Consider the following 19,519-nt stretch of genomic DNA (forward strand, 5'->3'; position numbering starts at 1 on the left):
CCCAGCTAGAAAGTGCCCAAGTCTGGATTTGAACTCAAGGCTTATTGACTACAAGTCCAATGCTCTATCCATCACACCACCTAGTTGTCTTTTTCTTTATATGGATTAGCTAAGAGGCTACTGGAACAGAAGACTGAATAAAAGAAATGGAGAGAACAATTACACTATAAACTAGATGATGATGTCAGTTCTTAAACATTATTGGGAAATATATTGTGAAGAAGGAGCACAGTATCAGCCATTACCAATCATCTTGCCTTTGTCTTGCCACTGGACTAAGTGGAGGAGAGAGTGACACTAAGGGTTTTGCAAAGCTCCACCTCACTTAAATCCAATTCACACTCAAAACATAACCCTTGGAATGTCAGTGATCCTCTTCAAGAATGAAGGATGGACAACATAGTACCAAAGTTAGGGATAAAGGGGCTTAGAGGTTATCTGGTATAACCTCCGAGCTTTAGATAAAAGAATCTTGGGCCCAGTTAAGTTAAATGGCACAAGAAGAGGGATGAGGAGAGAAATAGGCATTAGTCTAGAAGGGAATTTCAGGGAATAAACATAAAACACCACAGAGAACAACAGTGAATACCCAGCAGAGTGAAAAGTAAAGCAATATGGGAGAACACAATTCACTTCAAAGCCCCTAAGATTCATAATGGCTCAAAATTCTAACTCCCAATACAACAAAAAACAAGATGACAGGCCTGTACTGTTTAGATCATAATGAGCAGCCCATAGAAAAGTTCAAGCAGCATATATACCTCTGGGACACTCTGTACAACGAAGGAACTGGGCCCAGAATTAAAAAAAAAAAATAAACAGGATTGTAACTGGTTAACTGCAAACAACTTCAAAGAGCCCAAGCTTCTACTGAAACAAAGGCCCACTTTTGTATCAATAGACTTCCAGTGATGCTATCCAATTCCATGGCTTTAGATCATTATCTTAGAAGTATTAAAGTTGCAGGTTATCCAAAGAGTAACGGAGAGGCAGTGATGAGAGGGAAGGAGCACCATATTGCCAAAAAATCCTGGGGGAGCACTTGAGTAAATTGTAAAGGTTGTCAAAGCACTGACTTTGAAGAGGTAGGTCAATCAATCAACAGACACGAAGCCCTTTAGTGATGAGGCAGGCACACATCACCAAGATAAGTAAAGTCTGAGGAACAACCAACCAAGGGAACCACCCCCAAGCAAGTATTAAGAGAGCTACAGGAAGGGCCTAAGCATAACACCTCAAGCTTTCTGGAAGGATTTACCAGAGCGAAGAAAAGAGTTACACAGGCTAAGAGGGTGGAGGAGGGAAAGGATTTCAATCTGCACTATAAAACAAAGTACTCACCGGGATAAAACTTCACAGATCCATGTTCAGCAATACAATTTAATACCAATCTGCTCCTAAGAAAATTAAAGACCCTGGTAGTGGGAAACTACCAAGAGACTCATTTACAAAGCAATATAAATAAAAATCGCAGGTGTATTAATATTCCAAAACCTAAAGAACCTGACAAAAATTATATGAAGTATAAAGTACCAATATAATATATGAGCTAGTCACCTTGCATCATAAAGGTTCCTATTCTTGTTTCAGGTGTCAATACATATTAAAAATTAAAACAAATACATTTAAAAGCATATTTTAACCACAAATACAATTAAAATTAAGTTAAATTTAAATATTGCACTTCAAAACTACCAACTATATCTTGATCCAAAGTGTACACCTCTTTTACTGGCGTAAGGCTTTCAAAAATCTTTCCTGACATCACTCTATCCTTACAAACTTAAAAAATCATGACGTACTAATCTACAACTAAATGAACTACCTGGGTGAGAAAATGTTTAGTTGTTAATTTGAAGCCTCCTAAATATATCTATGCAGAATGGTAAATGCTGGAGAAAGTAAAAACTAAGAATACAAGCATAAATTTCAACTAGAAATTCTTATACTAAGGAAAAACTTCCCTGCAACTTGTTATAGTTATAGATCCTTTGATCCATTTAACTTCGATTAGGAATCTTTTAGTAACTATAGCAAGCACTGACAGAAGCCAGAAATATTTACTCTCATTTTAATCAGACGCAGAAAACTTCCTAACATCCTCGCTTTTCTCCAATTGTAGTAATTTACTCAAAATCCTTACAACTCAACTTATAAAACTACACAATTCCTTACAGAGAACATTTTTCAAAGGCCAGGTTTATTTTATTTGATTTTATATTAAAAGATGGTGCATACTTGGGAGTCTATGCAAATGAAAACGTAGTTGATTTTAAGTCTAGTAGGGAAAAAAAAAAGCACCTCTATGAATTTTACCCTTAACTTTTCCTTTTAAAAAGCTAACCACAAAATGTTTAGAAGAATCGCACATGTTTAACCTGTATTGGATTACTTACTAAGGTAGGGAGGAAGAAAAATATGGAACACCAAGTTTTGCAAGGTTGAATGTTGAAAATTATCTTTGTGTGTATTTTGAAAAATAAAAAGCTATTATTAAAAAAAAAAAAAAGCTAACCACAAATACAAGATTTAAGCAGAAATAGCATTATTGGTTTTTCTATATTCACAGTTGAGAGTGATGCCAGTCTCAGCAGGATGCCATTTTGAAGTTTCCCAGAAAGAAATTCAGATTGGTTTGAGGATTTAGAATAAGGTAAGGAATGCAAAGTAAATGCAAAATTTTACAATGTCAGTATATTAGTCAATACATTTTTTAGAGATTCCTAGAAAAATCAGTTTTTTCTATTACCATAAAGAAAAGTTCCTGAAGAGTGACATTTTAAAATGGCAGCCTACAACTTGTGTCCAGAAGGGCAAATATTTTTAAAGTTTTTTTTTTAAAGCTGCTTAAAACCATAGTGCTAATATTGTGCCAAATAAATTTCTCCCTTTTTAAAATAATGTTACAAATTTCCTGATTTCCTTCCAGGTTGTCACCCTGTCTAAATTCTGGGAGGTCACAAATTTTAGAAAGTATAAAACTAAACAATAAGATCCAGAACTCAGTATCTGGCTTTAAAAACTGCAATTACACTCTTTAAAAAAAAAAAAAAAAAAGCTATATTTTTAAATTCAGTCAAGGATGGGATGGGGGTAGGTAAGTGGCTACTTCACTGAAAGTATATCTTAAATTAAGAAAAGATTTGGCATTTTTCACCATATTGATAAATTCAAGAGGAGTGTTTGTTTCAATTGTCTTCAATCAGAAGTTAAGAGTAAAGGAAAAAAAAAAAACTTCAGTTATCCCTTGTAGATTGTTCCACTTTTGGTACCTAAACTAAAATTATTAAACTTCCCTAAAGGGTCCAGGACCCAAAGTGCCGTATATAAAAGAACTGTACATTTAAGTTAGTTTTATCAAAAACTACCATTAGAATTGAGATACTCAAGAAAGGTCTAAAATCCACTAGAGGGGCAGATAAGTAGTTTTACTTTCAGTCTTCCTCAAAAAAAACAATGTAACAAGTTTCTGTCTCCTGAAATATGAACTATTAACAGTAACTATGTCACATTAATCCATTGCTAATATACTATGTATGGTCAATCTTTGGAATGTAAATAATTCTAATCTTGATCACAGAAAACTAGCCTCTCCAAAAATTACCAATTTTAATTTTTTAAGTTATTCTATCCTCATTCATTGTAACCAAAGTATCTACCTTTTTTTAAAAAATCTCAGACAAACACAAATAACTTAATGATGACAAGGCAAGCAGAGAAAAGAAACTATCACATATTCAAGAGAAGGGAAAGAAGTTTCCATTTTGAGAGTCCCCTTATCTGGGTCACTTATTAGAAGGGGGCAAAAGTTCCCTGGCAATGGGGTTGAGGTGGCCTTTCAATCAAAGGACAAGCAGCTTTGTTTCTCTCCCTTGGCTTGGGACCTAAGATAGACACACAGTAGGCACTTATTTTTTCAGCGCCAGGGCTTAAACAAAAGTCTAAAAGCGCCTGAAGGATCAGCCCACGGTCTAGAGGAACCTGAATGATCAGCACACAGTAGGCACTTAATGAGTACTGGCTGGTTTAGGACCTGGAAGATAGACACACAGTAGGCACCAAGTGCTATTGACAAAGTCTTGAGGAGGAAAAACGAAGGGTCGGCATACAGTAGGCACTTACTGTGTGCTGGAGGGCTTGGAACCTGGAGGACACACAGTAGGCACTTGTTTAGTGCCAGGGCTTATTCACTATACAAAGATCTAGAGACACCTGAAGGGCCGACACACAGCAGGCACTTAGTGAGCGCCTGGAGGTCAGACACACAGCGGGTACCAAATGCTGGACGGCCGACTACTCCAGGCAAAGTTTGAAAGAGGGAGAAGTGTTGGTATACAGTAGGCATTTACTAAGTGCCGGCTGGTTTGGGACCTGAAGGACAGAGCCACAGTAGACACCAAGTGCTAGTTGGCGTGACTACTCCAGGCAGAGTCTGGAGGAGGGGAAGGCTCTGCACACAGTAGGTGCCTACTCGGTGCCGGAAGGCCTTGGATGGGCACCGAGGCCTACAAGTGTCCAGCTCGCAGGGAGGGGAGGGGGCGGCACGTGTGAGCCAGTGTGTGAGTGAGTGCATTCGCGCGCGCGCGTGTCCGTGGGGACGCGGCGGGGGCCGCCCTCTTCTCCGGAGTAACTCGGCCCGCCGGGGGCCCCGGCGCTGACAACGTGCGCGGCGCGGCGCGGCGGGGCGGGCCCCCCCGGGTCGCGGCCCGGCCCAGGCCCCGGCCCCGCGCTCCAAACCCGGGGCCTTCCCGCCCGGCCCCCGGCCCTCCCCGCCCGCCCGCCTCCCTCCGCGGCCTCCAAAGGCCACGGGACCCCCACTCCCTCCCTCGCTCCCCTCCCCCAGCCGCGTCCGCGTTCCGGAGCTGACGCGGCGGGCGACTCGCCGGGCCCCACTCTGGCCGGGCTCACCTCAGGCGGCTCCGGGGGCGCTGGACACAGGCAGGCTCCTGGGTCCCGGCTCTCCCTCTCCTCGTCCCTCCTCCCCTTTCTGTCTCTCTCCTCTCTCTGTCCGCTCGCTCGCTTCCTCTCTCTCTCTCTCCTCTCTCTCTCTCTCTCTCTCTCTCTCTTCTCTCTCTCTCTCTCCCTCTCTCTTCTTCGGTTAACTCCGCTTGTTTCTCGACAAAATGGCGCCGGAGGTCGCGCGCTCACGTCGCGGCCTTTCCCCTCCCCGTTTCCATTTCACCATTCGCTGCCTGCACGGGGCGGGAGTCCTTGGACCTGGACCAATCACGCTTCCAGACTTGTGACTTATATCCAATCAGCGACGCGGGACCGCGGATTTAAACCAATCACATGCTATCACTCGAGGAAAGTAAGGAAGAAGCCCGGCTCTTTCTATCAAGCACCAATCCAAACTAATCTTTCGCGGGCCTTGGCCAATGGCAGCTCACCCGTCCCCAGGGAGCTGGAGTCAGACGGCTCGCGCCTGCGTTCGTGAGTCAGACCAATGAGAGTGCGCTTATACTTCCATTTGGGGCTTTTCGGACATCCCGCCTGCTCTCGAGAATTTCGACCAATAAGATCGCGGCGCCGCATCCCCGAGCAACAATAAATGAGGAGGAGGGAAGCGGGGGAGATACAGGGAGAATAAAAATGACCACAGGCGGGAATTTCTTCAGCACCCACAGCATTTTTCTCTCTTCCCTTCTTTCAAGAGTAATACATCTCAAGAGTCCCCATTCAAGAGACCAGAGTGACCATCTGGATCTCTCTCTTCCTCTTCTCCTCTTGAAATACTGAGAGACATCCCCTCCTAAGCAACCTCCTTACAAATACCTTCTTTTGATTGCTCCCCACCTCCGGACTACATTTCCCATAGTGCAACGCAACCTCGGGCAAAGGAGGGTTGCGGACCGAGTATTTGCGTGTTGCATTTTGGGACTCGTAGTTCCCGCAGAGGTGAAAAGTTGTAAGGGGAGCAGTCCTTGGAGCGAGGCGTGCTGGGAGCTGTAGTCTGTTGTGCTTTACACCTGGCCTTTAAAGAGAAAGGTTCCATGCTGCCCTAGTTTCCCCAGGACATACCTGTCTCCCCCTATCCAGTCCAGGTGGGAGTAAGGGCCTCCTCTTTCTAAATGACCATAAGCACCGTCAGCGACTGATCAGCTGGTCAAAGCCAGTGGGGACCGCCCCAAAGTTCCAGGAGTGGGAAAGTTAGAATTGAGAGCACTCGGGAAACCTCCCGGAGTCCAGTTCAGTTCCTCAGGCCCCCGCGGGCTTACTCGGGAGGAGCTAACCAGAGGGAGCATCAGGCACAAAGCTCTTAGCCGCCACACCTTGCGGCAGAGCCAACTCCTCCAAGCATTTCTGCCCCTGAGAACGAAGCCTCCGAGAAGGAACTCCACCCTAACATCATCAGTGCCGAGATCTAATACTTCCCCAAGTTACTCTGATCCCTCAGCCCTCGCCTCCCTCCAAAAGTCCATATACAGTCTTCGTATTCACCAGGAAAATTCTTAGAACTTGCCTTCAACCCAGTCTTCCCTCCTTCACTTTTGTTATAAACATTTCCTTTGCCTGGAAAAAATAGCGGCATTTGTGTAGTGCTCTGAGATTCTCGAAAACACCCCACGCGTATTATCGCATTTGATGCTAATCTACAACCCTGGGAAGTAGATGCTGGTTTTGTCTCCATTTTACAGATGAAGAAACGGAGGCAGACAAGCAGTGAAGTGATTTGACCAAGAAACACCTGAGGCTGGTTTTGAATTGAGGTGTTTCCAACTTCAGGTCCAGTATTTTAGACATTGAGCCAGATATACAAACATTTCAGACGTAAGGAAGACTGATTAGCACATTCATTAATGGACAGTTGCTCATAGTTCTATAGTACACAATCATTGCTTCAGCAACTATCGGGTAATTACTATGACTCTGGTGCATCAACATAGGGCAGAGGCAAGAGTCAGGCTTCAGGCTTTTATTAAATACTTCCTATGCACTAGGCATTGTGCTAAGTGTTGAGAAGACAAAAGGGTGGGGGAAAGGTAGAAAAAGAAAGGTAGAAGCTCCAAGGAGCTTCCATAGCAACGGGGAAGACACCTTGTAAAGAGCTAGATACATGAAACATGTAGGGGAAAAAAGTAGAATGTAATCTCAGAGCAGGATACGCTAGGATCTTGGAGAATAGGGGAAAGTCTCCTGCAGAAGGTGGGATTTGAGCTACCTGGAAGGAAGAGACAGAGGTAAAGAGGGAGAGCATTCCAGGCAGGGGAAGAGCTTGCCCCTCTGGTACTACTGAAAAAAGGGGTGACTGTCTTCTTTAAGGGACAACAAGTAGCTTAGTGGAGCTAGTTCATCATCAGCTGCATGAAGCCAACTGCAAGCAGCAGCAGCTTACAAAAATGACAAGGTGCCAACTTGCTGTTTTTGTTGTTTAGTCAGTTAGCTGCGTCCAGCTCTTCCTGACCCCATTTGGGATTTTGTTGGCAAAGATACTGCAGTGGTGTGTCATTTCTTTCTCCAGCCCGTTTTACAGATGAGGAACCTGAGGCATGGTATTAAGAAACTTGTTCAGATCATATAACGATTATCCAAGGCTGGATTTGAATCTAAGTCCTGAATTTAGGGCCAGTGTACTATCTACTGTGCCACCTAATTGCACCTCAATTTGTAAAGGACTTTATATGGCTAAATGTGACCCCTGACCCCCCAAGAGCTAGACCAATGGAACCCAAGTTGTGGGAAGTTCCATCAAGATGCAGAAGCTTTCAGGTTGAGCCCTGAATAGACAGTGTCTGTTATCTAAGGACCAACCTAGCTAAGTAGGCTAAGGCTCATCACCAGCCCAACGAGGTGATCACCAGCTAAGTGATGAATTTTTTCCCATGGTGTACCATACTATGAGCAAAGCATTGTGCTAATTTCCCAAGGGGTGTTTTACCTTACTAGTAGACTCTGAACTCCATAAAAACAGAATGCTCGTGGAATCTTAAGTGTGTATCCTCCCTCCCCCAGCCACAAGCATAGTATTGTGCACACACAACAAATACCTGTTGAATGAATGGGTGGATAGTTAAATGGATAAACTAAATAGCAGAGAGGGTACGAAACTGATATAGACAAGACTATATAGGGGAAAGAAGGCTAGAAGAATAAGAAAAGGTCCCTGCCCTCAGAGAACATGGAGCTCCGTAGAACATAGAGAAAAATCTAATGTTAGTTTAAATCAGATCCCATACCCACCTTCCAAGTGCCAATATTTGGCAGAAATTGACCAAGGTTGGATCCCCTTTATAAAAGCAAGAGTATAAATTGTAATTTGCTGTAACACAAAGAAGGAGAGAAGTTTCAGGGAGAAAGGGTGTGAACTACAATGAGAATTCACAGGAAGGCAGGAAAACCTAAAGTTTTCATAGAAAAATGGTAACTGAGCTGGTTAGGTGGGCTCCTTGAAAAATGGGAAAGATTTTAGCAAGAATCGATAGAAATGGGAAAAGGAAGCTGGATGGCATTCCAAGTCATACTACAGGGATCGAAAGACATGAACAAAGTCTCAGAGGCAGGAGTGAGAGGTATTGAGAAAACAGCTAGGTTGTATGGAGTAGGTATGGACACAAGCAACTCTATTACAGCAAAAAGAAAGGAAAGGAAAGGAGGAAGGGAGGGAGGGAGGGAGGAAAGGAGGAAGGAAGAAAAAGAAAAGAAAGAGAAAAATACAGAGAAAAGAGAAAGAGAAAAAGAGGAAGGAAGGAAGGAAGGAAGGAAGGAAGGAAGGAAGGAAGGAAGGAAGGAAGAAAGGAAGGAAAGAGGGAAGGAAGGAATAATAATAGCTAGCATTTATAGACTGAATTACAGTTGCAAAGTACTTTATATCTCATTTGATCCTCATAGTCTAGGAAAGTAGGTACTATGACTATTCCCATTTTACAGATGAGGAAACTTAGTCACATAGAGGCTGACTCATGTAGGCTTACATGTTTAAGAGTCTTAGGTAGCATTCAAATTCTAAACTCAAAATTCATAACTCAGTTCACTTTCTGCCTACTTAATGATAATTTTATGATAAGCATCATAAAAGAGATGTAGACATTCCTCTTAACATCCTATGAGAATGCAGAACATAATCTGGGATCAGTTACATTAAAACCCTATACTTTGATTATACTTTATATAAAAATGTTGCCTGAAGTTGGCTCCCTTCTGTAGAAACTTGAAATTCAAGAAGCTTGAACACAATTACTCACTGGAGTAATCCACTAATGGTGGATGGGAGAATTCAGTGCAAACAGGAGTGAGCTGGCAAGAGGAGAGAAGCAGGCTACCAATGTTCTTTCTCAGACTCCAGACTTCGTACTCTGTTTCTCTCTACCAGTGACAGATACATATCTACGAGTCAAGATACAATAATCTTGACATTATTAGGGATAATCTCATGTATCAATATAGCAGGGATACTAAGAGCTCCCATTTATACAAAGCTTTAACTTCTTTGGGCCTCTCTATGGTGGAACAGATGATGCAAGTATTAACACGCACGTATTATCCAAACTTTTTGAGTTCAACTGAAAATATGAAGAAATAATATTTTCTCTAGGTTAACACTCTTATCAGAGTTTTACCTTTGGCTATATAGGGCAAAAGCAAAGGAAAAATTCTTAGGAAGATGGAGCAAGAATAATAATCCATCTTCACCCGATTTATGGAGATAGGGTAGCCAGCACAAGTCATTGACTTCAAGACCTCTCACCTAGGGTGAGTATCTTCTTTTCCATATCAGAATTAACATATTAATCACAGGAAAGAAGCCCTTTCAGTCTCTTTGAAGGGGGTAGTCAAGGAAGGAATTATGTAGAGTATTTTCTCCAGTTTTATCCTGTATATAATAGTTTGTATGTTGACTCTCCCTTGAGGACAGAAACTGATTTTTTTGCCTTACTTTCTATGTTCAGATTTAGATTTACTACAATGCCTAGTACAGAGTAGAAACTTAATAAATGCTTGTTGACTGACTAATAATTATAATAGCCTTTATATAAAATCTGCTATGTGCTAGGAACCATAACTGCTTTATAGATATTAGCTTATTTGATCCTCACAACAACTCTGAGAAGTAGATGCTATTATTATCTCTATTTTATAGTTGAGAAAATTGAGGCAGAGTTTAAATGACTTGCTCAGACTCATACAGTATCTGATGCCAGAACTGAACTCAACTCCTGACTTCAGGCCGAGCATTGCATTGTACCACAAAGCCTCAGAAAAGTAAAGTGATTAGTTAAGAAGACTGAATCCTGGTTTTCTAATTCTAAGTCCAATATTCTTTATCTTGCTTCCAATTATAGACTCAGAAAAAAATCTATATTGTCGATGGTCAATGCAACAACATTTATTAAACACCAACTAAGTGCTCAGAAAAAAAGAATGTGATTCCCACCTAATTAATTTTAAGTATTTCCTCTGGAACTTACATGATAATAATGGAAAATAAGGACTCAGGACAAAAATCTTAAAAGTAGAAGCCATTGGGACTCATTCAGGAAACTGCTTCTTTTAATCATTTCATTCTGATTTCCTGTTGCTAGACTGAATGCTGAACCTGAAATTTGCTGAACATGAAGTTCATAGCACATAAGTTTTGAGCTTAGAGACCATCTGAGGAAACTGAGGTCCAGAAAGAGAGAGAGGGGGAAGGAGAGAAGGAGGGAAAGAGGGAGAAAAGAAGGGGGGAGAAAAAGAGAGATGGGGAAGAAAAACGGGGGGTGAGGAAGAGAGAGAAAGAATGAGAGAAGAGAGAAAAGAAATGTAAGAGAAGGAAGAGGAGAGAGAGAGAGAGAGAGAGAGAGAGAGAGAGAGAGAGAGAGAGAGAGAGAGATAGATAGAGAGAGAGAGAGAGAGAGAGATCATGCTTCCAAGACCACATTCTTTTTTTTTTTTCTGTAATCACAAACAACTGTTAAACCAAGAGGGCCACCATAGAGGATGACTGAACAAAGACACAGGAATGTGATGGAATAATATTGCACTATAAGAAATCATGAAGGGCATGAGTTAGGGGAACCCTGGGAAGGTCTGTATGAATTGATGCAGAGAAAAGTCAGAAGAGTCAGCAGAACAATTTATTCTGTAATCATAAAATCACAAAAAAATTAACAAATTGAAACCTGAAAAAGGTTTCAAAACTCTATTCTGGGTAATCACCAATAATGATTCTACACAATTTCCAAGCATGCTTCCCAGACTCAAGATATAGAATGAAACATGCCTTTATTACATTGGTTTTATTGGCTATGCATACATCACATAAAGATTTTCTGTTCCCCCCCAGTAGAAAGGAGTGAGAAGGAAGAGAGTTCCTGCAGAAGGCAAGACTTGTGCTGACTCTTGCAGAAGTCTAAGAAACCTAAAAGGTTGAAGAGGATGGGACAATCAGTGCATAGTTACAAAGGTAGTACTGATAAAAGAACGGAAAATAAACCAGCGAAGCTTGAGTGGAGTGGAATAAAATGTAAAAAGACCAGAAAGCTAAGAAGGGGCCTAGTTGTAAAGGATTCTAAAAGCCAAATAATTTTATATTTGCTTCTGAAAGTAATAAGGATCCATTGGAATTTTAAAATACTATTTTATTTTGTCAAATATATGCAAAGATAGTTTTCAACCTTTACTTTTGCAAAACCTTGTGTTCCAAATTTTTCTCCCTTTTTCTCCTCCTCCCCAAGAGAGCAAGCAATCTGACATAGGTTAAGCATGTATAATTCTAAATATATTTCCATATTTGTCATGCTGCACAAGAAAAATCAGATCAAAAGGGAAAAACAAGAAAAAAAAAGCACACACAAAAAACCCAAAAAATTCAGTGTCCATAGTTCTCCCTCTGAATGCAATTGGTATTTCCATCACAAGTCCATTAGAATTGCTTTGAATAGCCTCATTGTTGAAAAGAGCCAAATCCATCACAGATGATCATCACATAATCTTCTTGTTATTGTGTACAATGTTTTCTTGGTTCTGCTCAATTCATTTAGCATCAATTCATGTATGTCTTTCCTGGATTTTCTGAAATCAGCTGCTCATCATTTCTTATAGAACAATAATATTCCATTATCTTTACCATTGGAATTTGTTGAATTGGGTCAGGTTAGGGAAATCACTTTAGCAGTTGAATGCTTTCGAAGGAGAGATTTGTGGTGGAAAAACCAATGAGAAGACTACTGTCTGGATGAGAGATGATGAGGGCCCATACTAAAGGAATATGCTAGGTGACTAGAGAAGAGGTGTATACACAAAAACTTTTAAAGATAACAAACATAAAATTACACAACAGATTGTACAAGTGGAGGGAGTCAAAGTGAGGAATCAAGAATTATGCCCACATTGGATAATGGGGGATAGTGGTACCCTTGATAATAATAAGAAAGTTGAAAAGAATGGAGAGTTTAGAGGGAAAGATCTATTTGGCACATGTTGAGTCTGAAATACATTTAGGCTCATCCAGATTGAGATGTCTAAAAGACAACTTATGATGTAGGACTATGGTACATGGAAATAGTTACGGTTGGATATAAAAATCTGGGAATCATTACCATAGAGATGCTAATCGAAGGTATTGATGAGATCACCAAACAAGACAAAGCAGAGGCAAAAGGGAAGGGGACCCAGAGCAAAACCATTGGCTTTTCTCACCATTATTGAGCATGAACTGGATGAAGATCTGGAAAAGAAGACAGGAGCAGGTCTCCAGGTAGGAGGAATACCAGAAAAGAACCGTATCATTAAAACATATGGCAGAGAGAGAGAGAGAGGAGAAAATGGTGCTCACCAGTGTCAAAGGTTATAGAAAGATCATGAAGGAGGAAGAGGAGGAAAAGGGCATTAGATCTAGCAAGAGATCATTCAAAACCTTCTCTGTAAGAAGGTAGTTGCCTTTAAAATAAGGCCAGAAGCCAAAGGGCAGAGGATCTGGTGAAAAGAGAAAGAAGAGAGAAAGGAGAAATATTGAATATAGATGGCTTTCTCAAGAAGTTTATTCTTGATGAGAAAGAAATGTGGAGAATGATAGTGTAAGTGGTTGGATCAAGCTAGGATATTTTTAAAGATGGAGAAAACAAAAGTATGTTTGTAGCTGGCAGGGAAGGTGCCAAAAGTTAAGAAGAAATCAAAGATTGAAAAGAGAACCTGGATGATAGTGAAACAATCTGCTGGAGAAGATGAATAGAGGATGGGATCAAGAACACATGTACAGGGATTTGCTTTGGCAAGGAGAAGGGCTACCTCTTTATTAAAAAGAGGAACAAAAAATGAATCGTGGGGGAGGATTTCTAAATGATATGAGAAAAAGAAAAAAAGGCACTCTCAGCAAATGGCTTAAATCTTCTCAATGAAGTAAGAGGTGAAGTTCTCTGAAAGGGAAAATGGGTAAAGATTGAGAAGAATTGAAAAGATTTGTAATAGCACTTTGAATTAGTGGGATAGAGAATTGATTTAGGAAGAGTAGAATAATTGCTTCGCTGCAGTGAGGGCCAGTTGAAATTATGGAACATAGTTTTCATATGGAACATAAATTTCAACTGGATTATTAACATGATTTTGATTCAGGTCCTTCCAATAACATATGAATAAGAGGCATGGTGGCATTAAATCTGGGTTGGGGTTTCTAGAAAGGTGAGAACAGTAATAGGACAAAGTTTCAAGGGATTGTAGGTTAGAGAATATGGTAGTATTGAATTGATTCACCAAGGAGTGAAGACAGAGAAGGTGGGAGAGTCTAACTAATGATGGCTTAGCAAAAAACTACGAGGGTGGAATGACTGGTAGTCACAATGAGGAGAAAGAATAGAATTAGGGAGTTAGAAGACTTCCCTTTAAGGAGTGGATGAATATATTTAAAAATGAATGCAATGTCAAAACAGAAGATATTTATAAAAAAAGGAAAGAAATAATGAGAAGGGAGGAAAGGGGACCAATCCTTTCCCTTCCTTCCAGACCCAGCTCAGGGGCCACCCTTCCAAAAGGTCTTCCCTACTCCCTCAGCTAGAAAGGTTCTGTCTCAGAAGCTCTCTTATTTCTTTATTCATACTTATGCACTTCTCATTGTAACAGACACAGTATTTCTAAGACTAAATGTCTTATTCCGTATAAAATTACGAGAAGCCAGAGACCGTGTAGTTTTTCAAAAGTGTATCCTTAGCACCGTAAGCCATGCTGGTACAAAGTCGATGCTCAATGAATACATTTTTGTTGCATTAAATTTTCTAAATTCACATCTTAACCCAAAGAGGATCAGAGATGAATGAGTTAAAAACCACTTAAAAGCTTTGAGGTCTTGGGTTGGAGGGAGCCAAAGCCAATGGTAATATTATTGTTATGTCCTAAGGTCAACTGCCCTTTGACTTTTGCCATTACTCTTTCCCAGAGTCCACTCCACCCCCTGTCTAGCCAACATTTGTTTAAAGATGGTTCTCAGTCCAAGGGTTTTATCTAACGTGTAGCAGGACAAAGCACCATCATCACTTGATTCTATCCCAGCTTGTGAGATGGTACTTTGTCTCCATCCCTTTTTTTAAACTTGAGGTCTATGGAGTCTGATGTTAGAAAGGAGAAAAAATTACAACTTTATTTTCCCTAATCTTTGGTTTTCTTTGTAATCCTATGCATTTTATTTTACACATTTAAAAATATAATTCTGGGAAGTCCCTAGGCTTCCCCACACTGCCAGAGGGATCCAGAATACTTAAAAAAAACCTGTAAAACTAAAAAAAACTCCTCCTTTTAATGGATTGGAGCCAAGAGGTCAATCAGGGTGATTCCCTGTTGTTTTTCCTCCCGTCTTCCAAACTGTGAGCCAGAGAAGGGAAATAATTGAATCATAAAATGTTCACCCCATAAGAGAAGTTAGAGATACTTTTATGTAGTCAGTTCTATATATATATAGAGAGAGAGAGAAATGAAGTCTTCTGAAGTCATTTTAAAAAGACTTTAAAAGGTCTGCAAAGAAGACAGGTTTTGAGAAAAAAAAACTTAATTTTTTGCAAGAGCCAAAGCCTCTATTGTTTTGAGTCTGGAGCAAAAGGAATTCCCATCTTAATTCTCATTCCCTGATCTACTCTAGATACCACTCCACATACTCCCAGAGAGCTAGATTAAAGACCATTGGCAGCCCCTTTCCCCTCAGGTGAACATCCTTAAAAGCCATTGGGGAGAAGGCTGCAATTAGCTACTAGGAACTCCAAGACCCTGCAACTCTAGCTAGAAAACCAGGAAAAGAAGTAAGTAGCAGAATTTTCCCTTCTCCTCTCCCCTCTGCCAGCCAAGGCTTATACCCAGGGTTCTTTGTATCACTTGATAACTCACCTATTATGTGTCCTGAGGTTCAAAGGTATTCAGGAACAGTTGAGATGTGTCAGCCAGCTGTTAATTACTCACCAGGTCTCTTTTAATAATTAGTTTTGCATCCAAAGATCTAGAAGTGCTTCCCAACCTCACTAATTGTTACTCACAACAGCCGGGAGGGGAGATAAATAGTGAGGAGCAAATTGTTATTTAATAGAGGGTAGGTGTAGAGTGAAGGCCAGAATTCTTAGCTCAGATCAGGATCTGTCATAAAATTCTTGGAAGAAAAATGGGGGAAATATAAAAGTCCTTGCTACGGTTGTCCCATGATTATTATTACTGGTCTCATTTGTAGAAGGGGCAGTGGGGAGGGGGGTATAGAGGGTGAAGTCAAGGAAAGAGGTCAAGATTTGGAGTCAGAGGAACTGGGTTTCAATACTGCCTTTCCAACTCCTGCATTGTACAAATCACGTAAATTATTGGGGCTTTTGATACCTCATCTATGAGAGGAGAAGATGGATGAATCTCCTCTCCTCCTCCCCAAAGCTGCCACCATTTTACTCTTCTCTGCTCAAACGTTCTTTTCAATTCTTTGACTTTGGGCAAAGCTCCCCCCCCCCATTCTAATCTCAATTTCTCAAATGGAGTGTTGGTTTGGATGATTTCTGACGTTATTTCTAACTCTAAATTCTATGAGATATAGAAAGGGAAAACAACCTAGTGAGTGGCCAGCTGATCCTGGGAGGACATGTGCTCTCTAGAAGTCCCTTCCCTCCTTTCCCTGCCCTCAGGACACCTGGATTCTGATCTCTGCTCTGGCCACTGAGGCCAGTTGTCCAAAGCCGAGTTCCTTATCTTTTCCACTTCTTCACAGTCACCCAAGTTTGTGACATAAGTTATCACCCTCAACTCCTCATCTCTCACCTCCCAATCTGTCCCAATCAAAGCCTCCTGAATTTACCTTTGTAAAATCTGTTATACCTCCTTCTCTCCTTTGACTTGGGCATCACCTTCTCACTTCACATCTGGACTACTGTAACAGCCTGCTGTTTGGTCTTTGTAGGGCATTTAGCATAGTAGATGCTCAATAAATGCTTGTTTCCTTCACACACACACACCATCTCTCTCTCTCTCTCTCTCTTTCTCTCTCTCTCTCTCTCTCTCTCTCTCTCTCTCTCTCTCTCTCTCTCTCTCTCTCTCTCTCTCTCTCTCTCTCTCTCCCCCATTCCATTCTCCACAAGTCTGATCCTGAAACTTTCCTTTTCAATAATTTCAGTGGCTCCCTATTACCTCTAAGAACAAACATAAAATCCTCAGTTTGCTGCTAAAGCTTTCTATAATTGGAAATTGAGGGAATGCCCATCAATTGGGGAATGGCTTAACAAATTATAATATATGAATGTAATGAAATACCATTGTGCCATAAGAAATGAGCAGGAAGATTTCAGAAAAACCTGTACATGAACTGATACTGAATGAAGTGAGAACCAAGAAAGCATTGGACGTAGTAATAGCAACATTATGCGATTATCAGTTATGATTGGTAATTTGAAGGATTCATGAATGACATCTAAAGAAAGAACTATGGATTATAAATCAAAGCATATTATTTTCACTTTGTTTTTTGTTTTTTTTTCATGGTTTTTCCCTTTTGTTCTGTTTCTGCTTTCACAACATGACATGGAAATATGTTTAACATGATTGCACATGTATAACCTATATCAAATTGTTTGTTGTCTTAGGGTGAAAGGGAGATAAAGAGGGAAAAATTTCAAAATCAAAATCTTATTTTAAAAAAAATGAATGTTGGAAAAAATACTATTCACCCCTCAAAAGAGCCTTTCATCACCTAATTCCTTTCTATCCTCCCAGTCTTATTATGACACATCCTACTCCCACCTCCTCTTTGATAGAGTAACACTGGCACTTTGATGTTTCTTGAACTATCATTTCATCTCCAAACTCTGGGTATGGTCTTCATCTCTAGAATTCTCTCTTTCCTCCTTTTAGCTACAGGGCTTCCCTGGCCTCCTTCAAAACGTAGCTAAAAGCCTAGCCTTTTCCTCCATCCCCTCCTCTTAATGCTAGTTACTTTCCTCTGTAATTATCTGTAATTTATCCCGAATGTACCTTGTTTGGCCATAATTATTTGCATGTTGTGTCTTAGACTGTGACCTCCTGGAGGGCAAAAACCATACTTTTTTCTTTCTCTGTATCTCCAGTGCTTAGCACAGTGCCTGACATATAGGAGGTTCTTAATAAATGCTTGTCGACTTAACCAGATGTCCCTCTTCCCTTTTCTACACTGACTCATGTGCCTTTGTCTCAGTCAGCATCCTGATTCATTAATGTCCTCAAGAAGTTTCCTCTGATTAGTAGTTTGAGAAATAACACTGTCTAAATTTGGGTCACTATTACTTATAGCACTTGGATTATTGGTCAAACATCTGGATGAGATTATTTAGAAAAATCTTGATTTACTTAATCTTGAGTGATTAGAAGGAGTTTGTATGCCAGAATTTTTGTGTACACATAAAATATTTTTGGAGGCCAGCCTTTTTGTGACCATACATAAACGGACATCATTGCATTCTGATGAGTAGTTATTAGAATGGCATTCATTTGCTTATTCATATCCCGAGTCATCTACCCAACTGGTTATAAGCTCATTCAAGGAATGATTAAAGTTTTATTCATCCTCTCCATAGGAAGCAGATTCTTTCTTCCAAAGAATTCCAGAGTTGGGGAGGGACCTAAGAGTCGAAAGAGACCAACCCAGATTTGGAAGATGAAATCTGGTCCGACCTTTGAATGGAAATCCTTTCAACAATATAACCAAAAAGTGACTATTCTGCCTCCGACTGAAAAGCAACTACTTAAACAAATTCTTCTTTTGAAGAATTTTATTGTGGGAAGTTTTTCTGTGGATCACAACTCAATCTGCCTCTCTATCAACTTGGAATCATAACTTTATGTGGAAACCATAGGGAACTACAGAAGCTTTCAGAGCAGAGGAGTAACATGATCAGTTCTGCTTTAAAAAAGTCAGTCTGACAGCATTGGCAATGGAGGGGAGAAATTTGGGGCAAGGTGATCATACAGAGGAGGCAAGAGAGATGAGGACCTGAACTAAGGTGTGACTAGAGAGATGGGTGTGGAACAGGGATCTGGTAAATGTTTAACAATCTGCTAGAGAAAGGGAATGCAGGACACACTTTTAAGTTTAATCTACAATAGCCAATCCACAAAACAATAAACCAAGTCCTAACCTGTACTTGCCTTTGCTAATTTCCGAAGTTTAAATGGTCACACTGAAAATTTCACAATTGGGTCTTTGGAGTCAGTAGGAGCCAGGACTGCAGCACACACACCTCAAATAGTTAAAGAAATGAGTTGGGGAAGGGAGAACTCCTTGACCAGCTCAACCAGGAAAGAATCAGGTCTTTCTTTGTTAATTTTAAACTGCGTCTTTCTCTAAATCAGGATCACAAGTACCCAGGAAAATAGACATCCCTGGGCCAAAAACTTCAGTAATAACCAGCAGACCAGAAGATAATACATGTTCTAATATCTTAGAGGAAAGAGTTCACTTCTGAGGAAGTGAGAGAGATATCAGGTAAAATCACTAAGACCAAGACCTAGCAACTGAGGGAGGAAGGAGTACCTAAGGAAGAATGGAGGATGACTCCTTAGTAGGAAGGAAGCACCCAGTTATCATCTATTAAGCACTAACTATGTACAGCACTGTGCTAAGTGTTTTACAAATATTATCTCATTGGAAACTCACCGCAACCTTGTGAGGTAGGTCTTGTTATGAGTCCCATTTTCCCAGATGGGAAACTGAGGCAAACAGAAAGGAAGCGACTTGCTGCTAGCGTCTGAGGCCAGATTTCAGGTTTGTTCTTGTTGTTCATTTGTTTTTAATCATGTCCCACTCTTGGCGACCCCATTTGGGATTTTCTTGGCAGAGATACTAGAATGATTTGCCATTTCCTTCTCCAGCTCATTTTACAGATGCAGAAACTGAGGCAGACTGGGTGAAGTGACTTTCCCAGGATCACAATCTGGGTTTGAATTTAGAGCTTCCTAACTTCAGGTGCAGTGTCCTAGTCTCTGTGTCCCGTTGTGGCCGCCATGCACAATGTGCCATTGTTCTCCTCAGCCAACTCAAGATTGAGTTGATAAGAGATATCTGAGATCAATAGGAGCCACCTAAATAACGTATCAGGGGTGAAGTTTCAACCCAGATCTTCCA

At 40.7% G+C, this 19,519-nt stretch overlaps 1 protein-coding gene and 1 long non-coding RNA gene across 10 annotated transcripts in view; one reads left to right on the top strand and one right to left on the bottom strand.

Moving 5' to 3' along the window:
* CNOT1 (CCR4-NOT transcription complex subunit 1) overlaps window positions 1-5,051 on the bottom strand; it is a 94,020-nt gene extending 88,969 nt beyond the window's left edge. For all 9 annotated transcript variants that reach the window (XM_031949952.1, XM_031949953.1, XM_031949948.1 and 6 more), the window contains exon 1: window positions 4,909-5,051. The gene's annotated coding sequence lies outside the window, so the exon portion shown is untranslated. The remainder of the gene's footprint in view (window positions 1-4,908) is intronic.
* LOC116421275 lies at window positions 5,047-18,530 on the top strand. The gene is made up of 3 exons (XR_004231579.1): window positions 5,047-6,726; window positions 11,267-11,383; window positions 17,973-18,530. It is a non-coding gene; the product is annotated as an uncharacterized LOC116421275 (long non-coding RNA).
* The last annotated feature ends 989 nt before the right edge of the window (window positions 18,531-19,519 follow it).

The sequence above is a fragment of the Sarcophilus harrisii genome, chromosome 2 (genome assembly GCF_902635505.1).
Source record: "Sarcophilus harrisii chromosome 2, mSarHar1.11, whole genome shotgun sequence".
NCBI lineage: Eukaryota > Metazoa > Chordata > Mammalia > Dasyuromorphia > Dasyuridae > Sarcophilus > Sarcophilus harrisii.